This window comes from Pistacia vera, unplaced genomic scaffold (genome assembly GCF_008641045.1).
Source record: "Pistacia vera cultivar Batoury unplaced genomic scaffold, PisVer_v2 Contig767, whole genome shotgun sequence".
In the NCBI taxonomy this organism is placed as follows: domain Eukaryota; kingdom Viridiplantae; phylum Streptophyta; class Magnoliopsida; order Sapindales; family Anacardiaceae; genus Pistacia; species Pistacia vera.
The window spans coordinates 467,865-489,363 of record NW_022196631.1 but is presented as its reverse complement, the minus strand read 5'-3'; positions in this window follow the sequence as shown (position 1 = coordinate 489,363).

Sequence of the window (21,499 nt, the reverse complement as noted above, 5' to 3'; positions counted from 1 at the left end):
TGATATCAGCTTGTTGCCCACGAATGAATTAATCAGAGTACTTAAGCAAAATATGAAAAATAAACAATAATTCTTGACACACAGAATTTACGTGGATTAGCGTAAATCCTACTTCCACAAGCAAAAAGGGTAGAAAAATTCTACAAAGAACAAAAGAGATTATAAAACAATTCCTAAATCTCGTACGAAACCCAAGTCCTCCCCTAATACAGCCAAAGTCTCGTACAATAGAGGTAATCCAAAATCTTCTAGCTTTGGCTTCCAAGCCAATTGGCTATATGCTCTCAAATGATACGCTCAATAGATATAGCATCAAAATCCTATGAATATAAATGGTTGATTACATTAAATTACTCATTTTTTGGCTGTGAATTGAAATATAACCCTGTCTAGAAATCTTTGCAAGAAATATCTGTTGAGATTTCTTGAATATTTTCAAAATATTATGTAATTTCTTAATTTTGTCAGTTTTAGGATACTTATAATATTTTTGATATCTTGTAATCTCCTAATTATGCCGATATATTGTAATTGCCGTAATTATAAGATTATGTAGATTGTATCTCCTCTATATAAAGCCTGTAACTATCAGTGTAAATATCAATTAATTGAAATATCCAATTTTTCACATGGTATCAGGGCCACTCTCTTATCTCTAATAATAATAATAATAATAATAATAAAAAAATTGCTCATTGTAGAGTGGTCGTGGGAAAAAATCATCGGCAAGTAAACATTCATCCAGTCGTCATCAATCCAAGAAGGAGAAAACGACACAATCAATCAAACCCACCAACCAAACCTCCAACTTTGGTCACCAGAAAACACCATCCTGCCCATATCAAACCTACCAAACACATATATCAACCATCTTCAATCAAAACCATCAACCTCAAACCACACCATCAAATTGCCCATTTCAACATCACCAAATTTATCGATTGTCAACAGCGAAAAAAAAAAAAGGGCATTTGTTGATGTCCCAACCGCTACGTTGCAAACCAACAGAAAGAATCGGCGTTTTGCTGCTGTCTCAATCACTGTCGTCGCCAACACGCCGAGAAAACTTGATCTTCCTTGATGTGTTGCTGCCATCATTGATCTGCCACCGACAGCTTCGACCTGTCGTGATTTGTTCTGCTATCGTCTCTAGAGAAAGGAGTGTGTGTTTTTTACTTTCAAATCTCTTATTATTTTTTTTTTTTTTGGTTTCTTTTATCTTAACAAAAAAAAAAAAAAAAAAAAAAAAGGATGAAAAAAAAGGTCAAATAGCAAGGGAGTCCATGTAAAAAAAAAAAAAAAAGTGAAAAAAAAAGTAGTCAAGTCAAAAAAAAAAAGGGGTACCTAAGTCAAGGAAAAAAAAGGGTAAAAAAAAAATGTGTGGAGAAATTCTATGAAAAAACCCAGTTCCAAATTTGGAAGCAAGTCACTCAAAGGTTAGATGAGAGGCAACTAAACTCGACATGCTCAACAAAGATAAAAGTTCTACTGATGCTATTGTGGAAAAGAAAGCAGATGTCACATAGTCTTCATCATTTGTAGCCACTGTTGGAAATGATGGTAAGTCTTTACATATGTGTATATCTGTTTCTAATAGTGCATGGATAACTGATTCTAGTGCTACTGATCATATGACATTTGATTCTAGGCATGTTTCTAATCTTAAATCATCCTCACAAAACTTTGTTTCTACAACCAATGGTGAATCTAATCGGGTCATTGGGGAAGGATCATTAACCCTTAAAAAGTCCATACACTTAGATTCTATCTTAGTTGTCCCATCCTTAAATTATAACTTATTATTTGTCTCCAAAATAACCAAAGCCTTATCTTGTGTGGTGATTTTTTGGCCTGAATTTTGTGAGTTTAAGAGCATTCAAACAAAACAGACTATTTGTCGTGGTATTAAACGGGGACAATTGTATTACTTGGATTTATATTTAAAAAGCTCTTCCATGTTACAGCAAGCTTTGGCAGTAGATTACTCTAAAAGGGATAAACAAAAATCTGACATCTGGTTATGGCATCGGTGCCTCAAACATGCTTTGTTCAGTTATCTGAAGAAACATTTTCCAAGTTTGTTTGAAAAAAAATGATATCAGTAACTTCTGCTGTGACTTTTGTGAACTATCAAAAAGTCATCGAGTCTCATTCCCAATAACATTAAACAAAAGTCCTAGTCCTTTTATGCTTATACATTCAGATGTTTTGGGGCCATCACAAGTTACTACTTTAGGTGGATCCCGTTGGTTTGTTACTTTTATTGATGACTGTACAAGGATGACTTAGGTATGTTTAATGAAATCCAAAAAGGAGGTTAATTTGTCCTTTCAAAGATTTCACAAACAATAATGCTATGGACACCGACTTTTTTACATCGAAATCTTGTACCATCCTACGTATTCCGTGATTCACACTAGCAAACCAGACACGTTTCACGTTATTAATTTTTTTTTCTAGTGAACGGACGTTCATCAACTATGGACGGCCGTTCACTTACTATGGACTCCCGTCCATATTATATGGACAAGGGTCCATTTACTATGGACGGGCGTCCCCATTTAAAGGACGCCCGTCCATCAGTAAAATAGAATAATTTTTTTTTTTATAAAAATTAGGGACGATCGTTCATCAATTATGGATGACTGTCCTTTGATTTTGGACGCCCGTCCATAAATTGTGGATGGGTGTCCCTTAAGTTTAGAGGAATGGACTCCCGTCTCTTTCGTTCTTCAAAACCTTCTCATTGTGCACACAATCAGTATCATAATCCCAAACAGCAACTTTAAGACCCTCCATACTTTGAATTTTGTCAAAGCTATCAACGCTCATGACAGGCTTAACATAGTCATCGATCAAATCCTTTGGCAACAAAAGCATGCTCTGATGACCCACATCACTTTTTGTAAGCTTCTTCTTGATGTTCAATGGATAATGCAGACGAAGCCCAAGTCTCGTAGAGACACCCTTTCTCCTTTCTTTTCCTCTTCTCTGGGGCTATAAAGTTTCATCTTCCTATTCTTGGAAGCTACCTCTCTTTTGCTTATATCAGCCTCAGAGAAGTCTTTAGGGACATGTGTCATTGCTTCTCTTGTCTCAATTGGCCAAGTCCAAGCTTTATCAAAAAGCGTTAGTTCTGTCGTAGGAGAAGTGGCAGCAAACGGAGAACTGAATGGAGGGTAGGCTATTGGTTGTTTCGCCATAGTTGAAGATATCAGATGGGTCTTTTCCATCTTCCTCTTCATTTTGATTTTCTGTTATGACCCACAAGAATGGAGGAGATTGCACGTGGGTTGCTAAATGAAAATAAAGAAGGGAAGACAGGATGGCTAAGAAAGAATTCCCTAACTGCATTCATAGAAGTAGAAGTCCCTCTTCCTGATTCCCTTGACCCCGTTCTCACCAAAGGTGTTCTGATCAATCCATCCATCATACCTGGTAGCTTGTGTCTCACTCATATTGACCCAGGCAGGAGAAGAATTTTGGAGTCTATCGGATACTAGCCATGAGTAAGAGTGAGATGAGAGAATGTGCTAAACTGATTGAAGATATTTGGAAGACGGGAGTGAGAATGAGTAAGAATGAAAGGGACGGGCGTCCATTCCTCCAAACTTAAGGGACGCCCGTCCACAATTTATGGACGGGCATCCAAAATTAAGGGACGGCCATCCATAACTGATGAACGGTCGTCCCTAATTTTTATAAAAAAAAAATTATTCTATTTTACTGATGGACGGGCGTCCTTTAAATGGGGACGCCCATCCGTAGTAAATGGACCCCCGTCCATATAATATGGACGAGAGTCCGAAACGTGTCTGGTTTGCTGGTATGAATCACGGAACACGTAGGCCAGTGCAAGATTTTGGTGTAAAAAAGTCGGTGTCCGTAGCATTATTGTTTCACAAAATGGTTCATATGCAGTATAATGCACAGATTTAGGTCATTTGAAGTGATAATGGAGGAGAATATCAAAGTTCAAATATTCAAAAATACTTGGCAACACATGATATCATTCATCATACTAGTTGTCCCAACACACCCCAAAAAAATAGTGTTGCTTAGTAAAAAAATCGGCACTTATTAGAGGTCATTTGTGCCTCATTAATAAAAGCTCACATGCCATTATCTTCTTGGTGAGAAACACTTACTTTTGCAGCCTACCTAATCAATCGGGTACCCTCTAGTTCTATTTGGTTCTAGACACCTTTTCAGACTCTTGGTAATGTAGTGAATGCTCCAACGGTCCCAAACTTACCACCTCATGTTTTTGGCTGTATCGCCTTTGTTCACCTCCATAAACATCAACATAACAAGTTGTCCCCTCGTGCATTGAAATGTATTTTCGTTGGGTATAGTGTTCATCAAAAGGGGTATCGATGTTATCATTCTCCAACTTAACAAATATTTGTGTAGATGGATATTGTTTCCATGAAGAATTGATGTATTTTTCTTCTGAGTTTGAACTTCAAAGGAGTATTGTGAGGAAGAAATTCAGACTCTTGACTATGCTGTTCAAGATGTTGTTCAAGAAATGGGAGACTATGAGTCACAAACTAGACCTGTTGTTCAACAAGAAGATGACATGGATGATGAAAATGTGGAGGTGGTATCAAACTCGTCTATAGAAACTTCTCAGTCCGAGTCTCTCATTCTTGGTATGTCACAACCACCATCTGTTGAGAATATTCCTAATTTAGAGTCTGAACCAATTGAGACTAAACCAATTAGGAAACAGTTACCACCACATAGTACTAGAGGGATTCCCAAACCAACATACAAACTTGAGCTATCTAGTAAAGTCAAATACCCCATGAGTCATTATGTGTCTAACCATCGTTTGTCAAAATCAAATTTTTTATTTGTGAATCAATTATTTGCTATATCTATTCCTAACAGTGTGTAGGAAGCCTTATCTTATCCAAAATGGAAAGTTGCCATGAATGAAGAGATGAAACGTTACAGAAGAATGAGACTTGGGAACTTGTTGATCGTCCACCAGGAAAGAAGACCGGGGGATGTCGATGGGTTTACACTATGAAGTATAAAGCTGATGGTACGATTGAACGATTTAAAGCATGACTAGTAGCAAAGGGGTACACCCAAACTCATGGGATAGACTATACGGAGACATTCACGCCTGTAGCCAAAATCAACACAGTACATGTCTTGTTATCTTTGGCTACAAACCTGGATTGGCCATTACAGCAGTTTGATGTGAACAATGTTTTCGTACATGGAGAATTGTTTGAAAAGATCTATATGGATCCTCCACCAGGGTGTATTCTTCCAGGGAGGCATAGCCAAAAGGTTTGTAAGTTAAAAAAGTCATCTTATGGGTTAAAACAATCTCCGAGGGCATGGTTTAGGAGGTTCACCAAAGCTATGAAGTTTTTTGGCTACCATCAAAGCAATTCAGATCACACACTGTTTCTTAAAAAACAGCAAGGAAAGATCACTGCACTTATTGTGTATGTGGATGATATGGTGGTTACAGGAAATGATCCAGAAGAAAGGAAGGCTCTACAAAAGTAATTATCAGAAGAATTCAAGATGAATGACTTAGGTTCTTTGAAATATTTCCTCGGAATCGAAGTGTCTTGATCTAACAGATGTATTTTTCTATCACAAAGAAAGTATGCCTTGGATGTACTGCAGGAAACTGGTATGTCAACATGTTAACTAACTGATACACCAATCGAAGAAGGTTTGAAATTAGGAGTCGAGACTGATCAAGTACCAGTTGACAAATGGAGATACCACAGACTTGTGGGAAGATTGATGTACTTGTCTCACACTAGGCCAGATCTTGCTTATGCATTGAGTATAGTCAGTCAGTACATGCATAATCCTGGAGAGCAGCATATGAAGGCAATTATGCATATCTTGAGATATTTAAAACATGCTCTTGGAAAGGGAATCTTATTTTCTAAAAACATGGACTACCAAAATGTGAATGCATATATTAATGCTGATTGGGCTGGAGCAATGGATGATAGATGATCTATTTCTGGTTATTTCACTTTTGTAGGAGGTAATCTAGTCACATGGAGAAGCAAGAAATAGAATGTTGTGGCACGCTCAAGTGTTGAAGCAGAATTTAGGAGAATGACACTTGGGATTTGTGAAGCTTTGTGGCAAAGATTTTTGTTGTAAGATTTGGGCTATCAACCTAATCAACCAATCCGGTTATATTCTGACAATAAAGCAGCATGTGATATTGCTCACAATCCAGTTCAACATGATCGTATGAAGCATGTTGAAGTAGATAGATTTTTTATCAAAGAAAAATTGGATGAAAAGATCATTGAATTGCCGAAGATTCGATCAGAGGATCAATTGGCCGATATTCTTACCAAGGCTATCTCCAGACGTATTTTCTTACAAGTTTTAGACAAGTTGGGCATGTGTGACATTTACGCACCAACTTGAGGGGGAGTGTTGAGATTTCCTAAATATTTTCAAAATATTATGTAATCTCTTAATTTTGTCAGTTTTAGGATACTCAAAATATTTTTGATATCCTGTAATCTCCTAATTATGTCGGTATATTGTAATTGACATAATTATGAGATTCTATAAACTGTATCTCCCCTATATAAAGCTTGTAACTATCAGTGTAAATATCAATGAATTGATATATCCAATTTTTCACAATATCCTTCCTAACAATTGAAAGATAACAATACCTTTGCATATATATAAAGTCACATTTTTCTTCTCAACTTTTTAAGACTTTATTTCCAATCAAACTCTCTTATTTTCTCCACCCAAACGAAGAGTTAAAACTGGTTGTTTATGAGACTGGCCATCACAAACAAATTGAGGATGTGGTTGCGATTTAGGAGGAGAATGTTGCTTGGTTTGGTCAAAATTGGGTAAGTTCAACCACCATTGAGTGGTCTGATCGTAAAAGAGCAAAAATGAGGTTCCATGAGCTTTTGAGTTTGAGTCCCTTTAGGTACTAATAGGGGTGACCACTAGGGCTCTTACCTAACTAATAGTTCTAGGACCCAAGAGGATTGGTTGAGATGCATGCAAGCTGGCCAAGACACCCTTAGTGGAAAAAAAAAAAAAAAAAATTTGTTCGGTATTTGCCTTAGGGATAAATGGTCATTGTTTGGATTTGATTTTGAATGGGTTTGATGGAAGGGGTTTGTTTAGGTTCGATTTTAATAGGTTTGATGGCAAATGAATGGTTAATTAACGGAGACAATTTTAGTGGATGGTTGATCGCGTGGTTTTAAAACCCGACTTGGCCTGGCCAGTTGAACCGATTGAACTAGGACCCAAGGCTTTCACCGAGTTGGGTTATCAATTTTACTATTCATCTCAAATCCTAGAAATTAGGATGACAATCAATGAACAATTGGTAGCTGAGATTTGGGGCTTTTGAAGAGGAAGGGTCGGTAGGTGAAAATGTGACGACGAATCTAATTTTCAGTGAGTGAAATGATCGAAAATTACAAAAATAAATCGACGACAGCAACAGGAGGCGAATGGAGGTGGGGTAAGATGAGTTTTAGTCAAGAGGTAGAAGGGAGAGTTTTCATGGTGATGGGGTTGTACTTTCAATGTTGGAAACATGCCCTATTTGTCCTGGGATGTTGACGTTGGCGGGGTAATTTGGAGTGTTTTTGTAGGATTTCAAGCTTGTATGGACTTATGTGTAATTTCAGGAGTATTTTTGTTAGATTTCAAACTTTTTTACATGTTGACGCCATTGGTTTGACTCGTCAATTAAACTGGTTCAACCAATCAACCCAAAATCCAACCACTTTGTTTGGTTTCATCCCGGGTTGGGTTTTGAAACCTTGGTTGATCGGTTGCGGTGAATAAGTTTTTCCAATGGGCATATTTTGAAGAAATCGAAATTTCGTGATTATTTATGATGAAGTTGAGTGCATTAATTTGGTAGAACCGTAGAAGTGATAAATTTGTTAAATGGATAAATTTCATTTTTTTTTTTTTTTTCCTAATATGACATCCAATGAAAAAGAGAAAGAACATAAAAAATCAATTTTCACTAAACTACTCAAAAGTCGAAACACGCTAATAGTAACCAATAACCTTCTCATCAGTCACTATTTTAGAACCCATGTTGTCCGACTCCCGATTTCTATCGGGCACTTATCAGACAGACACAAACCGATAAGCTCGAATAAAGAAAAAAAAATTAATATAAATTTTGTTTTAACTTTTAAATAATGTTCAAAATATAATACTGTGTAAAATTGAGCTGTCAAAAGAAAGAGAAGAAATTGAGCTGTCAAAAGAAAGAGAAGAAAAATCTTGAAGGAATGTTATGAAGAAAATCCATTTAAAAATTAATAAGCTAACAGCAGTAATTAAATAAAGAGAAACAACTTTACTTATTTTTACGACCTTAATTGATTCCAAAGAATTTTCTTTTATAAAATATTCTCTACTTAGTCCACAAATAATACAATTTTAAATCTATCATTCCCTTCTTTAAAATGTACCTTAATTAAGTATGTACAGAACAATTAATTAAAGGTGATAATCTTCATTATTCCAAGGTTAACTTTATAAACAGCCAATTAATTGACACAGAGAATTTTACGTCATGCTCATTACCAAATAGCAAATCTGAATGAGTCAACTAGGATCCACGATGCATGCGCGCGTGCGATGACACGTGGGTCCTGTTGGCCAAGGCATAACTCACAAGAGTCAAAGACACCTTCTTTCTTCCTCCAAATCATTTGTCGTAACGCACACGTACTTGACCTCCTCGCCATTATTAACCGTCAACATCTTCTTCCTAAATTCAATTTCTTCTTTTTTTTTATTTTTTTCTATTTCTTTTTATAAATTTTGCCGACAATAAATTAATTAATATTAAAAAAATTATAATAATTAAGGGAATTTATATTAGATATTTTTTTTTTCTGAGTTAAGAAATAGCTCAATTAATAGTATTGTTTCAGAATTTCAATACCGTTAGATCAAATACCCTACCCTTAACTAAAAACTCAACCCATAGAAATCAATAATTTATATCTGTCAACTAATAGATCGCATAGAGTTTATTTTGAATTTGCGTTGTATCTATGGTTTTATCAGTGATCAATAACATATAGAGTTTGTTTTGTATCAGCATTGGTGATCAATAAAAATATATAGGGTTTCTATCAATTCATATTGGATAGAGTCCGGAAACAAAATAAACCATTTTTTATAAAAACATATTGGATTGGTTGAGCAATAGATTTATATTAGACTATCAGTTGGTAATTGATGACTTCCCTTTTTTAGTTAAGAAAATGGTATTTTTGTCCAACAAGTGTTTGAATTTTGGAATAAAAGTTTTTCTTGAGATACTATAAAATACATACAATTTTTCAATTGAGTCTCAAAAAATAGGTTATTTAATATAATTTCTCATTAATTAATCATTTTCATAACTAAAATAATGTGATTATAATTTGTAAATGCAATTACTTAAATTAAAATAACTAAAAAGGATGGTCATGTCAATTGTTAGTGTTGCTAGGATTAACAAAGGCAAAGGAGCTTGCGTTTGAAATCATAATCGTGGTTGTGTAAGTAAGAACAAAATTCAAGATTTGTGTAGTTGGTTAATTAAGGCAGCGCGTGGACTGAATCAGTGGGTGGGCTATATATATCTAAGACAGATTGACCTTATTTTCTATCTTAAGTAGGACATATATAAGAGTACATATGTATATTATATGGTTGCTTTAATTTTGTATTTGACAAAGCCATCAAACCTTTGGATTTTGTATTTGTCTTTTTTTGCCTGAGGAATGTTTCCTATCTTCTCAAATTGACCTCTTTGGCCTTTGTTGCTCATTTCCCTGATGTCATGGCTTATGACTCTTACCATATATATAAAGTTGTTCAAGATTTTCATAATTTTTTTTAATTACCAGATAAAATTATAATTAATAGATATGATAAACTAATTCCCTCAGCAACCCCCCACCCAAAAATAAATAAATAATTAAATAATTAAACATTAGAGTACTGATAAAGTTTTATTTTTTAAGACCCCCACTTGCATTAATTAATGTATACCTTTAATTACATTAATAAAAAATAATCATAGGGGTTTAAGACATGATTATCGTGGGGGGTTAACTGTCACTTGCATGGTTAATGCTGTTTAGGTACTCATGAAGACGTACACATATATAATTCACGTGTATGGGCTATTAGGTATGATTAAAATTTTGTACTGATAAATTAATATCGAGTTAGAAAAATGAGTTTAGTATTTTACAATTTGGTCATATTATAACCTAACTTTTTTCCATTAATCATTTATATGCATATAAAGTTATTAAAAGTTTCAATTACACAAATTAATTAATTAAAAATATTAAAGGGTGCGTTTGGCTCCCTATTTTTATCCATATTTCCAATCCTATTCTCCAAATAATGTTTGACACATTATTCCAGAAATATTACCCTATTTTTTAATTGCTTTTAGACCCCATAAGGTTATTAATTTCACTAAATACCCCCTGAAAAAAAGTTTAAAAATTAACAAAAACACCCCCATCAACCCAACTTGTCAGATTCCGACAACCACCATCGGTGATAGCCGGAATCTGTACAACAGCCTAAATTTCGACCATAAATGGTCGAAATTTCACCGATCTGGCCTTTTCCGGCCAGATCTGGCCGTCGTTGACCGAAAACGACGGCCACATCTTTGGCAGTCACTGACGGCCAAAGATGGCCGTCGTTTTGGCCTTTCCGACCGTCGACGGCCATAACAGGCCGTAGATCTGGCCTTTTCCAGTTAGATACGTGGTGGATCTGGCCGAAAAATGCCATAATGACGCGTTACGGCACATATCCGACAGGTCTGTGCTGTAACAAAATTTTCCGGCCAGATTCCGGCGGTGGTGGCCGGAATCTGGCACTGCAGGTGGTAGGGGTGTTTTTGTCATTTTATATATTAGGGTCTTTAATTAAATTAGTAAACCTAAGGGTTTTTTCATAAATTTTTAAAATTTACTTCGTAATACTCCCCTATCCAATATCTCAATATTATCCCCAAAATTCTATTCAAAATACTATACCAAACGCACCCAAAGACATTTGAATTCTGAATTAATGTAGGAATACGAATTTAAAAAACAAATTATCAATATACAAGTGACAAAAATTTCGCACTTACGTCTAAAATGTATGGTCTACTAGTTGTCTAGTTCCTTCATTAAAATGATGGCATTGCATGAACTTCCATACGGTACATTAACTTGACATTTCTACGGAATTTAAGTGAAAAGATAACATTCCATCCAACAATGAATACATAAATATAAACGCGTACACGTTTACAAATGTACATATAAGAAGTACAAATGAATGATGCAATCCTTAGATGATGATGAGGTATAGATGATGACAAAGAAGAGACACGTAGTTGGAGGTGATTGGCTAGCGAGGAATAGGGACGGAAAGAAAAATAGCAGAAGATCATGTGGCAGTAAAGGTCAGAAAGAAGACACGTGCGAAAGGGCCTAGAAACTAGAAATAGTGAAAGAAAGAAATAAACAATAGAGAAATGATGAAATAAGGGTAGCTTTGAGTTTGCGGCCATAGGTTGACCATCAAAAGTAAGGTAATGAGTCCAATTCTTCTTATCTTAGATGAAAATGTTGGGAATGGCCCATGTGTTTCGCAACCTCAACGTGCTTTAACTTATAATTAGTCAACTTTGTACTCACTCAAACACGTACCATTTTTAAGAAGCCGCCCATTATATATATATATGCTTTCACACTATAGAATTTTGTACGGAGTTTTAATTCGTAGATAATAATTGGTTAGTAATTAATCACACCAATGTTTTAGGTCTTTTTCAATTAGATAAATATATATGTATTATGTTTAACAAAGACAAATTATATCATAACTTATGAATTTTGGATTTCTCTAACCAAATAAACACGTTGTAAATGAATAATTAATGTTTGCCTAAAGCTTAATTCAAATAGGGATGATTTATTATATGAATATATAAGATAGACATATTTTTCATATAAACACCTAAATTGAAAATGGAACACATAGGGTGCGTTTGGTTCCATATTATTATTCATATTCTCAATCTTATTCCCCAAATATTGTTTGATACATTATTTGAGAAATATTATTGTATTTTTTTAATTATTTTTAGATCCCTTAAGTTTATTAATTTTATTAAATACCCCCAGAAAAAAAGTTTAAAAAGTAACAAAAACACCCCCTAAACCCATACTTGCTAGATTTCGGCAACCGCCGTCGGTAGTAGCTGGAATCTGTTACAACGGCCTACACCACTACCGGGAAAGGCCAGTAATTCACCGATCTGGCCGTCAACGACGACCAAATCTTGGCCATCGTTGACCGACAACGACGATCATATCTTTGGCTGACGACCAAAGATGGACTTTTGTGGCCGTCGACGGCCACATCTGGCCGTAGTTCTGGCAGGAAAAGGCCATATCGATGCGTTACAACACATATCCATCTGGTCTGTGTTGTAACGCAATTTTCTAGAGATTCTGGCGGTGATGGCTAGAATCTGGCACTGCGGGTGGTGGGGGGGTTTTTGTCATTTTATAAAATTTTTATATATTAGGGTGTTTAATTAAATTAGCAAACCTAGGGGGTTTTTTAGAAATTTTTAAATTTTACCTCGTAATTCTCCCATATTCAACTACCTAATATTATTTCAAAAATCATATCCAAAATAATAAACCAAACCCATAATTCTTATGTTAGGTATGAGTCGATGACACACATAAAAATATAAGAAGGTATAATCTTTCATAGCGCTTACAATTAATTTAATTATTAGTTTTGATGTCAAAATTTGAGAACTAGATATTTATGGTGTAGATTAATTAATGAATTATGCGGATATAATTAATGTCCATCATAAGATTCATGGACAAAATATGAGTTTCTTCAAGAGTAGTACAGAAGTGATAAGGCGATTATAGCCAAGAGTAATACTACACTTACAAAGAAATTTTACAAAGATCTCCATACAAAGTGATGTGTCAAAAAATGAATAGAAGAGTGAATTTAATAAGTTTGACTTTTTGTTTCACTCTTCCATTCATTTTTTGCCACCTCATTTTGTATGTAAATTTTTGTAAGATTTCTTTGTAAGTATAATATTATTGTATAGCCAAACATCTAGTGCCATCGGGCTGCAGCGGCTCTAGCTTTTGAGGAAATGTGGTTGGTGTAAAAATTCTAAAATTAAATATTGTTTCCGAGCTGAGAACTACACATATACATTTATTAAGTGCTTTTGGGCAAGTAAAAATAATAGAAGGCTTTAATTAGTAGTGTAATTCGATGAATCATCAGTTACAACAATTCTTAATTTTAAATAATTTTCTTATAAAAAGTGAAGATAATAAAGTTTGGTTATTAATTATATAATTTATTTTTAATATCTATAAGAATGTGAGGATAAGGCATGCTCAACAAAAAAATAATTAAAGTTGTAAAGGTTGCTTTTTCCTGCCGTCCTACAAGTCTAATTCTATCATTTAAGACTCTTTATAATGTCTAAATCATGGTGTTACTTGTTAAACTCCTTGTAATTCTTACCTAATCTCTTTAATTAATCAGCCAGCTGCATATTCTTTTTCTTTGTTATTGCTTACCTCCATAGCCATCTTTGTCTCCATTGACTTCTACAGAGAGTTGACGTTTTTTATATGTATTTAATTGGGCACCAAAGAGAGACCTCCTACATTCAAAGAAGGACAAATCCTTCATCATTGGCTTTGAGGACTTATGAAATGTCACCAAATTTAGTCTTCATATATACTTCTGGTGGGGTTGACATGGATATATAATTGACCCATGTTTCTTATGAAATCTTAATTTCTTCGTCATCATATATATTGATGTCTTAGAAGATATATTGATTTTATGATTTTTATTTGAATTTTGTAAATCCCTTATCATGTCTTATGAAAACAAACTTGGCCATCACATACCCATTTTACAATGAATTATGAGCACATATTTTCACATGCACTGATATTTATATGCCTGAGAAACGGACAAAAATCCTCTCTTAATCTGAGCTCACTTTAGCTTTTAAAGATCTCCTGACAATTGTGAAAATTTATTTATTTGTGGTTCAGGTTTATTCGTCGAATATATTTCTATTCTTTATATTAATCACAGGGCTTTAAAAATTTAGATCTAAGCTCAAATCATGAGAAGATCTCGATCAGAAATGGCTTTGAGATATGGGTCGAGTTTATTTTAAGTAAGGGATGGACTTTTAGAAGCAATAGGGTGGTGAAGAGAAGAGTTGTATAAGGTCCTATAGTATTGTTTTAGGTTTGATAATGGTAATATAGGGTTGAGAGACAAATTGGACCTACTCTTTTTATTAATATTCTATATCGTCATAATGGTCAATTGAACATTTTCCTTATTTATTTGCCCACACGATTTGTTTTCCTACTCTTTCTATTAGTCTCTTTATTAGTCGGAGTCCAAGTTCATTAAAAGAGCATCAAAATGCTTTATCAAAGAATGAGATATGACAGAAAGACCATTAAGGCATTGGTTGTTGTTGGTGAAGATAGAAGAAGTTGAGAGGGTTAAGTAACTTGCCCTAAATGATAATAAAAACAAGCTTAAGATGATAATATCAACACGATGCCCTTTTGGGTTTTAAATTATATGAGCTTAAGAGACATTTAAGCGTGGGACACAAGATTAGATAAACGATCATGTCAGCTTATGCGTTACATAGTTTAAGTCAAACAATTAATTTATACATGATCCTCTCTAAGAGTCAACACGGCTTTCTTCCAAGAACTACATTCCAATAGAGCCACAAAGGGAAGGTGAAACTGCTCCTAGATGTGAATTTGGTAGAAAATTATCTCATAAAGATTGTGATGTATAGAGTGCTAGAATGAGGGAATTGTGTAATACTGTGAGAAACTAAGAAAATGAGAGACGTTTTTCAGGTTGAAAACCACATTTTCAAACACAGAAAATCATAAGGTTGCTGTCACTAAAATGTCAAATATTTAAACAAAGTCATACTGAATAAGCCAGCAACCTAATTTTTGATGGACTTACAAAATCGAAAGAGAAACTAACAGCAAATTAAGCGACTTAATTTTTGACAAAGCCTAACAAAATGTTAGTTAATTGAATGGTAAATATAACGTACGCCTAGATGTTTTTGACATTTTAAAAAAATGTTATTAAAAATATATTGGAATAAAAGTATAATGTAGGGAATGTTTGAACTTTGAAGATGTAAATTAAAAAAAAAAATACCCAGTTCAGACAGATCCTTACTTGAACCAGCAATGGCAGTTAAGATTGGTTAAAGCAGGCAACTAGTTCTATATTTAAGAACTAAACAATAATTTCTCAACAGCCCGTAGTTTGGTAATTCGAAGACTACTAATTTAAGAAATATTTTATATATCATGATACTAACATATTACTTGTTTTTTCTTCCTGTTTTCTAGTGGTTTTTTCTTCCCTATTCTCTGCGTACGTCTCCTAAAATAAACAAGTTTTGTTGAACTGCTAATATAATATAAGATTTGGTCAAATAATTATTAATAATATAATGGATGGATGCATTGGTCTTTTTTATTGAAGTAAGCATCTCCATATATAATTAATTTAAAGAGACTTAGTTAAATTATGATTGACGTATATAGTTAGGCATTTTCTTGATTTTGTTGAACTGGATTTGATAGTTTTGGTGATGTAATATGCACCTAATCTTGGAAGTACTTCATCAGTGAATTTAAAAAGCAGTTTTCAATGCAGAAAGCTGATATTCTTTAATTATAGACTGGGTCGTTGAAATTTTGATGCATATCTAAAAAAGTCAATTGTAGAGCAGAATATATGGATATGTTTTGTTGCTTGGGGATGACCATGTTTGACTAATTAATAAGATATGCTTAACTTAAACTACTGATTACACGTACTGTTGAAGTATCTGCTCCACAATTTACATGTTAGATATTCAGCGTGTAATTGCCTTTTGTACGTGTATGAGCTTGTTTAAAATAAAGAGTAAAGAAATGAATCAATGGTTGGATCCTAGTTCATTTTCTACAAATTATCAAAGTTAATTTGTACGTGGAGTTTATAAGTGTATTCTTTCTTGGATCAACGCATTGAGCAATAGAAATTCACTGAAAGAAGTTAACTGAGTCAATACTATAGTCTCAGCTATAGAAATTTGGAAAATAAGAAAGCAGTTCTTGAGGAGAAATCTGGGCCCGTTATAAACACAAGGAATGCAAGTTCGGTCCATTATGAAAATCACCAGACCAGATTATTGGGCTGCTTCATGTGATATAATTTTGTAGGCCGCCCCTTTTTGGATTAAGAAGAAAATTAATGTTGTTATAAACTATATTCGAATAATATAAAGTAATTTTAAAAATAAAATTATACCATATTTTAAATAATGGACAATTACAGAAAACTCCATACATTTCTCGAATAATAGTGTGCTTCTTTGGTTTGGGAAATGCGACATTTACTCCCATTTTGTTAAAACTCGTTAAAAAATTTGTTTAGATAGAGAATAACTTTTTTTATTCTTCCGCCCCTTAATCTCATAAACTTCATTCTCACAAGGTTACTACTGTCACTGGTATTGGGGCTTTGATAGTGCTTTGATAGTCTAGCGTTGCCAGCTGAAGCCTTAGAGTTAGAGGACTCGTTGTAGCCATTGGAAGCTTGGGGACCTTTCAACATTCGAGAGGTCATCGCTAGCTTTGCGAGTCGTGACATTACAATGCATGATATTTTATATAAGTATTTTATGAGTTTTTTAAATTTATGAATGAACTTTCTATAAGTCATTCGTGGTCCACTTTATTTTTGAAATTTAACTTTATGTGCACAAAAAATATAATAGATAAACGGTATATGTCAAAATATCCGAATAAGGTCATAGCTACAAACATAAAAGTTAACTTATACATCAAATGAACTAACTAGCCCCATATGATCACATGATCCTCAAATACTTTAATCGACAATCCTTTGGTCATGAGATTAGTGACCATTAATTCTATAACGATGTGTTGGATATCCACCATTTGCTCTTTAACATGACCTCTAACTGAAAGATACTATATATCAATATGTTTGCTGCGAACACTACTTTTGTTATTCATTAAGAAGAAAATGTTAGCCGAGTTATCACAATAAATCTTTAATGGCCTTGCAATGGAGTCGATAACTTTTAAACTAGATATAAAGTTTCTCAACCATAAAGCTTGTGATGTAACCTCATAGCATGCAATGAATTTTGCTTTCATTGTGGATGTTGCAATCATACTTTGCTTAGTGCTTTTCCAAGATATAGCACTGTTAGCAAGAATAAATATATATCTAGAAGTAGACTTCTTAGAATCTTCACATCCAATGAAATCAGAGTCTATATACCCAATCACCTCCAAAGGATCAAAGTGTTTGTATGTAAGCATATAATCCTTGGTTCCTAGCAGATAACACATAACTTTCTTGGCAGCTTTCCAGTGTTCAAGGCCTGGGTTACTTGGATATTTACCCAACATTCCTACTGCATATCCTATGTTAGGCCTAGTACAAACCTGAGTATACATGAGTTTCCCAATGGCTGAAGCATAAGGTATTCTATTCATTTCCTTGAACTCCAATGAGTTCTTTGGACATTGTTCCAAACTGAATTTATCTCCTTTAACAATAGGAGCTAGTGATGGTGAACAATTTTGCATTCGAAGACTTTACAAAATCTTTTTGATGTAGGTCTTTTGAGATAAACCTAAAAACCTTCTAGATCTATCTCTGTGAATCTTTATGCCAATAACATAAGAGGCTTCACCCATATCCTTTATCTCAAAATTTTGAGAAAGAAATCCTTTGGTGTCATGAAGTAGACCCAAATCACTACTTGCAAGTAAAATATTATCCACATATAGAATTAAGAAGATAAACTTACTCCAACAAATTTTAAGATATACACATTGGTCCACAATATTCTCAATGAAACTAAATGAAATAATAACATTATGAAACTTTGTATACTACTGATGGGATGCTTGCTTAAGTCCATCTATGGACCTATTAATTCAACTTGCAGGGTAGGTACCCTAGAGTCAATCTAACTGTAGTAATTAACTACTTGTAAACACATGTTGATATTAATAAAAAGTAATTTGACTATATTATGTAAATCGTATTTTGCATATGTTATAATATATGTCCTTAGAATGGTAGAATCATGATGAGAGTATCAAGTGCTTTAAATCTTGATTGTAAGAACCTTATGATCACATTAGATGGCCATTGTAGAAATCGTTCGTAGGCCTAGTAATATCCTAAAGTAAGGGTACAGATAATATCGCAAGACTTTCATAGCTTTGAATGACTCTATCAAAAGATAGTAATAGATCTTTCATGTTAAAGTTGTTTGGTGACAACTTGGTGCAACGTATGGGTGCTTGCTTCACTGGACTGACCAACTAGAGGATTTCATATAGATGGTAACCCTAATGTCTATGGAATATATCCTCTAACGGATGGTGGTGCATATAATCCTTAGACTTGAGATCACCAGAGCGCCATTTGTAAATATCGGATAGTTTTACGCTAGCCTAACGTAGTCCTATTTAAGGTTATCAGTATGGGAGTGATTGGCTTAATTGAGAAATACATTATGGCTATAGTGAATCGACATAGGATTCATCACTCTTGGGTACAAGAGAATTTATCTCGCTGAGTAATTCAGTAAATGACAACAATCGCAAAACTGTGGCCATAGTGGAATTAAGTTGGTGCTCAAGTTCGATTAAGTCATTAACTTGATTACTGAATACAAACATATCAAGGTTGTATATTTGAAGTTGACATTGGTTTTGTACTTCAAACCTTGATAAGATAATAGTTGATGAAAGGATTTGATTGCACGATAATCATACCATTGACATGTAGCTGATATGCTGAATCCGAATCTATCGGGTGACCATGATGCTTGGCTAAAGGTCAATCTGGATCGGTGTGTAATGAGACAATTGATTGAGTGTCAATTGCAATATTTCCCACTACCAATATGATAAGGAGCATATAGCTCATACATTTAAAAGACAAATCAAAGAAGATTTGGAATAAGGGCAATTTCATCATTTTAGCGGAAAACGATATTTTGGTAATTCTTACGATGCAATTAAATTTGTTGGAAGGTTTTCGCTTGGAAGGTTGTCGCCTATGTCCAATTTTAATATTGGATTTAATTTGTAAGATTACATATTCATTTAAATATTTATATTGGTGTATATATATTTTAAATGAATAAATAATCATTATTTAAATTTGTATATTGGTGTATATAATTTTTAAATAGTGAATTGTTATTGAATAATTAATCAATAATAATAAAATACCAAATCAACTTTTTCTTGGGCATTAAGTAAGGTCTAATTATTTATTTATTAATAACGGATATTAGTGGGAAATATTCTTGGAATATGCCAAGGGAATATTAGGGTTAGGGTTTGCCTATAAAAGAGGGCCTTAACCCTTATTTCCATTATTGGATTATCTTGCCTCCCAAGCCAAAAGTTGTAGAGAGAAAATTTCTTAGAAATTTTTCTTACCTTTTCTTCTTTGAACCTTCACTCTCAAACTAGCAAATTGATCATGTGGGTAGTCTTGTCTTTGTGTGGATTACCGTTCATTCACTTCTCCTCTTGAAGTTGTAGCGTTTTCTACAATCAAAATCAAAGGATCCTCCAATCGAAGGTATGATTATAACAAATGTTTAATCTTATATATATGTTTGTTTTGAATGGGTTATTAACATCAATCTATGATTCTACATTAAATGGGTTTCGAATAAATTTTTTCGCTTATTATTCCGCACTTTAGCTTATCCTCATTACAGAAAACTTCTGATTGTTTCATGTATACCTCCGCCTCAAGATCTCCATTTAGGAAGGTTTTTTTCACATCCATTTGATGTAACTCCATACAAAAATGACCTACTAATGCCATGACGATTCTTGATGAATCTTCCTTTGAAACTAGAGAGAAATTTTCATTGTAATCGATGCCTTCCTTTTGTGTGAAACCCTTGGCCACCAATCTTGCTGTATATTGTTCGATATTACCAATAGCATCTTTTTTGGTCTTATAGACCCATTTACAACCAACGGTTGTTGCTCTTGGTGGTAATTCGACTAGTGTCCAAACTTGGTTTTTGGCCATGGATTCCATTTCTTCTTTCATGGCATTATACCAAATGAGAGATTTTTCTCCATTCATGGCTTGTGAAAATGAAGTGGGATCTTCATTTAACTATCATCAAAATCAATATCTTGAAGGTATACCATATAATCATTAGAAATCGTTGGTTTCCTTACTCTTAAAGATCTTCTTAATTCAACAGTTTCATCCATATTATTCTGATTTTAGACAACATTATCATTATTAGTTGAATCGTCATGGTGCGAATGACTAGGAATTCGTTCATCTTGAGTCAATTGATCTTCTAAATGATCATTTTGAACAGTAGTCAATTGATTATCTTGAAAAGATGAACTCGGTTCCCTAATTTCCTTAAACTGTACTTTACGAGGAAGGTCACTCCCACTGAATTCAAGATCTTCAAGGAATTTTGCGTTTCTAGGTTCGACAATCGTAGGTGTGTGAGAAGGACAAAAGAATATGAACCCTTTGGAATTCATTGGATAACCAATGAAATATATACTAACAGTTTTTGGGTCCAATTTCTTAATATTTGGATTATAAACCTTTACTTCTGCGAGACAGCTGCAAATGTGTAGATGTCTTAAACTAGGTTTCCAACCAACCCATAATTTAAAAGGAGTTTTTGGAATTGCCTTTGATGCAACCCGATTTAAGACATATACTACTGTCTTTAATGCTTAACTCCAAAACTTTACTGGAAGATTGGAGGTGCTAAACATACTTCTTACCATGTCCACAAGAGTACGATTTCTTCTTTTTGCCACACCATTTTGTTGCGGTGTTCCTGGCATGGTGTATTGTGCAACACTACCCTCTTCTTGAAGAAATTTTGCAAATGTACCTAGCATTTGACCCTTTTTTATATATCGTCCATAATATTCTCCACCTCTATCTGACCTTACAACCTTTATTTTTTTTTCACTTTGTTTCTCTACCTCTGCTTTGAATACCTTAAAGGCATTTATAGCCTTTAATTTATCAAACAAAAGGTAAAGATACATGTATCTAGTATGGTCATCTATGAAAGAGATAAAATATCTCTATCAATTTAGACTAGATATAGGAGAGGGTCCCCATATATCTGTATGTATGATCTCTAATTTATTAGTATTCCTTCTAGCTCCTTTTGTAGCTCTATTAGTTGTCTTTCCCTTTATACAACCAATACAAGTATCGAAATCAGTGAAGTCAAGAGTTTGTAAAACTCCATCATCCACCAACCTTTTAACTTTCTATA